The sequence below is a fragment of the Dipodomys ordii genome, unplaced genomic scaffold, assembly GCF_000151885.1.
Source record: "Dipodomys ordii isolate 6190 unplaced genomic scaffold, Dord_2.0 Scaffold29, whole genome shotgun sequence".
Taxonomy (NCBI): Eukaryota; Metazoa; Chordata; class Mammalia; order Rodentia; family Heteromyidae; genus Dipodomys; species Dipodomys ordii.
In genome coordinates this window covers 7,681,858-7,686,605 of record NW_012267245.1, presented here as the reverse complement: position 1 = coordinate 7,686,605, position 4,748 = coordinate 7,681,858, and the positions used below count along the sequence as shown (strand labels likewise).

Sequence of the window (4,748 nt, the reverse complement as noted above, 5' to 3'; positions counted from 1 at the left end):
GAGCTGAAGAGCTGAGGGACAGTGTTCAGGCCCATGACAAAAAAAAAAAAAAGAATAAACAGTAAATGGGGGAAAAAAGTAAGAAGACACAGACATCAGTGGACAAAAGTAGAAAAAAATTTCAAGGAGAAAACGGCAAACACATTAAGTATTACTAGGAGGTCAGATAAGAGTGATAGTTAAAAAAAAAAAGGGGGGGGGTTATTTGCCATGGATATCACCTGAATCTCATAAAAGCTGTTCCAGTGGGAGAAACAGACTATAAGTTAGAAACAATTAGGGAAATACTGTGAGGCAGTAGGAAGAAATGTGGATGGCTGGAAAAGCTGACTCTACATAGAAAGCACAAGTCATACAGGGAGGGACAAAGTTTTGGAGTCAAAGCAGGTGATCACAGAGGGAGAAATCATGCACACCTCTGCCCTAATGGAAAAGAGCAAGAGCGAGAGAGAGAATGTACTGAAACAAGAGAGCAGAAAAGAAAGATGAGAGGATTCAGAATAGACTGAAGTGAAGAATTCTTTCTCCACTTTTACAGGAGGAAAGAGCAGGATGGGAGTAAATGCAGACTGCATTACATACAGCTTTACGATGCAATGATAAAAGACTAGTGTGATTGCTGTGAAGTGACTTCCGAGTGAAGTCAAGTTGAGGGTAAGGGTCTGGGGTGTGGCTCAATGTAGGGCATTTGGCTAGCATGGGCAGGGCCCTGGGCTCCAGCCCAGCACCAGAGAGACCATGGGGGAAAGGCTGGAGAAACGCTGTGGGAATTTCAAAAGAACATTATAAAATCTTGGCTGTAGGGAAGACCAATAAAAACATACAAGAAACAGCAAGGAGGGTGGAACTTCGGCAACAGCTCAGAAAGAAACTTGGAAGTCTTCCACTCAAAAGGCAATGAACTAGACAGTTTTCAAAACAACTTGGTTTATAATTAGGAAGTCTTATTATTACCAATTAATTGAGAATTCTTACTACTACCAATATTAATAAATTTTATTGAAAATATAAAAATGCTGGGAATTAGTGTTTTTATTCTTAAATTATTACCAATCTGTTGCTTGAATAGTGTTTGTGTTGTAACTGTATCTTAGATAAGAATATATTCTTTATATGTATTAATAAACTGACAGACATATCTGTTTCCACCTTTGCTCACTTTACATTTTCAATTCTGAAAAATCTAATGTGGTTTTTGCCAATGTCACACGCTAAAATATCCTCATAAGCTTTGTCCATAACTTTGTGAATTTATGTTGGCAAGCTTAGATTCACTAAATTCATCTATTTATAATTCTATATTCTTTCACATGGCAGTAATAGCCACATTTCCAGTTAGCTATTTTCCCCCATAATTCCATCCATATTCAACATGAATTTCCCTCATAGTACTGTCATTTTTTTTCTTTTTGTTGCACTTTTTCTCTTTCGATTATCCAATTTTGTAGGGATCACAGGTTTACTGTGGAGACAAGAGAATAAAAATTATGTGCTATGTTGTGTGTAAATGAAGAGCAGGTGCTAAATGACAAGCCACAAGCCGACTTGGAAAGAACCAATGTCACTTGACTCTCATCAAAGGTGTATCTGTTACTGACACAGTGATCTGTGAATGAAGATAGAGCAGGGAACCTTGCATTTTATGCAGGTACTTACACTTAGTATACAGTACTGGTAACTTAACTCTGAGCCACACTCTTGAGGGAATGATGCTATTTAACTCCAGGAATGGAAATCTGTGCCTATCCAAACACTGCCATTGTGTTACACACATGGTATAACACGGCACACTGTATTACACACCAGAAGGGGCTGCGGATGCAGCTCAGGGGCACAGTGCTTTCCTAACATGTATGTCTCTGGATTTGACCTTCAGGGTCTACAATATTCAACCCTAACAACATTGTTCTACTTAAAACACAAAACTCAAAATTTAGCAAAAACATTGTCAAGGTTCATGTCTATAATCTTAATTACTCAGTATGCTAAGACTTGCAGAATTAAAGTTCAAATCTAGCCAGAGAGAAAAACCCAGGGGACTCCACTACAGACACTGCTCACATCTGGTGAGCTCAAGCTCCAGAACTGGCACATTAAAAAAAAATCCCCTCCCCAACAAAAACCAAACACGTTGACCAACCAACCAACCAACCAAATAAATGCATGGCTTAAGTAGTAACTAGATATATGATCAAAATATCTCGCAGTTGTTTTATTTTCCTCACCAAAATATGGCCTGATACAAATAATAATTCTCTAAATCCAAGTGGAGAAATATTTGGAAGCATTAATAACTGGAATTAAGTTCCTTCATTTACACTTGGCTAAATGTACTCTTATTACCTTGGCTATGAAATAGTCCCAGATACTGAGCTCTGGGGGGATGAACTTCTCTTTAATGGCCGGTGACTCTGGATCTATGGGTGGCGAGGATGAGGTCAGAAGAGCAGATTCTTGGCAAGGTGTTTTGGATGGCCTAAAATGTTTGTTTTGTTTTTCTCCTTCTTCCACTAGTGAGGACACTAAGTAGGAAATAAAGCATTATTAAACCATTATTTTCCTTATACTTATCTCATCGGCCTTTATACAAAATCTAAGGCAAACTACAATTAAGTACATACAAAAGGCTGGGACAGGATTATAGAAGGTAAAACAAAAATCACTTTGCAAACCAACCTCTGCTTTTATATCTATTTTCTCCAACTTTTTGTTGTTGGTCATGGGGCCTGAACTCTGGGCCTGGGCGCTGTCCCTCAGCTCTTCAGCTCAAGGCTAACGCTCTACCACTTGAGCCACAGCGCCACTTCTAGATTTTTCTGCTTATGTGGCACTGAAGAATCAAACCCAGGGCCTCATGCATGTGAGGCAAGCACTCTACCACTGAGCAACCTTCCCAGCCCCAACTTCTTCAACTTTTTGAACACTGACTTATCTGTTGTCTATGTAAGATAACAACATATAATGTCTACCTCTATATCATCCATATTTTAGCTATGATCAGGATAGGAAATTTTCTAAATCCTTATACTTGGGAGTTTTGGGGGGAGAAATGGATGCTGAGGAATGAACCTAGGGCCTCACATTAGCTAATAGGCATTTCTACATTATTAAATCAGTATTTCTCTGCATGTTAACCTTGAACTCTAAAGATATTTAGCATTTAAAAAGTCATAAATACTTTAACGTTACAGGCACAGGCCTTATTTGATAAACTTACAAACAGTTCACATTAAGGAACATCAACATTTTTGTTCAATGTTTCCAATCAGATGCAAATATTTGTGCTATAATACAATTTTGTTTTGTTTGAAGCTATTCAGCTTATAGACTCAACATACACACACTATTTATCCAGCTACAATAATGCCAAATTAATTTGGTTGTTTCAGAATACAACTGCTTCTAATAGGACTCTTACACACATTCTAAAGCTAAAGTGAAAAGAGGGCTGGATAAAGAGTTTATGAATTACAACAGTAGGGAGAGGGTAAAAAGTGTTTTAGAAGACTGAAGGGCATGCATACTGAAGACTGACAGAACCAAGTCTTGCTGCCCTGATGCAAAGAAATGATCTTTAAAAGTAGGCTTCAGTGTAGCATCTCAGAGGCAGACTGGCAGACGAAACCATCTTCCCAAGAACCCCCTCCTCACCCTTACCACCTCTCCACTGTGGCGTTTTTAAGAGCTAGGCAAGTGGCTCCAAAAGAGTTCAGAAGGGAAACGAGAGGTCTTTAACACACTTCATCTAAGGAACAAGAATGGGAAGTGCAGAGGAATAAGAAATTCACTGTTGCTTTTTATAATCTTTCTCTGTATTACTGCACTTATTAATTTGAACAAATTACTCACTAAAATTAAAATCCAAGAAGAGAAAGGTTATTAAACTAGCAGTTATTGTTTCAGTTTACTACTTAATGCTAATTTAATTCAATTGCTTGGTGGTTGAACTACAGACACTTGTGAGAGGCCCTTGTTTTGGGGCAGGGGGTGGGGGTGGTGTTGTTTGTTTTGCCGGTCCTTGAAGCTTGAACTCAGGGGCCTGGGCACTGTCCCTGAACCTCTTTGTGCTCAAGGCTAGCGCTCTACCATTTTGAGCCACAGTACCACTTCTGACTCTTAATAGTTTACTGGAGATAAAAGTCACGCAGACTTTCTGGCCAGGACTGGCTACGAATCACAATCTTCAGATCTCAGCCTCCTGAGTAGCTAAAATTACAGGTGTGAGCCACCAGTGCCCAGCTTAGAGGCCCTGGTTTTGATCCTTATTACTCACCACCGCCGCCCCCCCCAACCTAGAATGCTGGAAATATATTCAAAATACTCTTCATATAAGACTTGAGACTACTACAACTGGAGAGAGATCATGTGCTTAGCTTCAGTAAATTACATAGAAATTCTGAATGAGGGATCTTGGTAAAACAGAAGACATGCTTCTTATACTTAACTGCTTTGTTATTAAAAGCTTTAGGAGTGCTGAGGAATTGAACCCAGGGCCTCAGGCATGCAAGGCAAGCACTCTACCACTGAGCCACCTTCCCAGCCCTAAAACATAAATTTTTTGAAATTTAGACATGCTGCCAACTTTGGGGAAAAAAAGAAACTGAGTTTATGTTCTTAGCTGGCAACACACAGAAATTAACAACTATATTGGTTTAGAAATGTTAAATTTAGCCAGGCACCATGGCTCACGCCTATAATCCTAGCTACTCAGGAGGCTGAGATCTGAGGATCACAGTTCAAAGCCAGCC

At 39.3% G+C, this 4,748-nt stretch overlaps 1 protein-coding gene across 1 annotated transcript in view; it reads right to left on the bottom strand.

The window, feature by feature from the left end:
• Positions 1-4,748, bottom strand: part of Dmxl1 (Dmx-like 1) — a 114,541-nt gene that overhangs the window by 54,676 nt on the left and 55,117 nt on the right. The window lies entirely within an intron of this gene.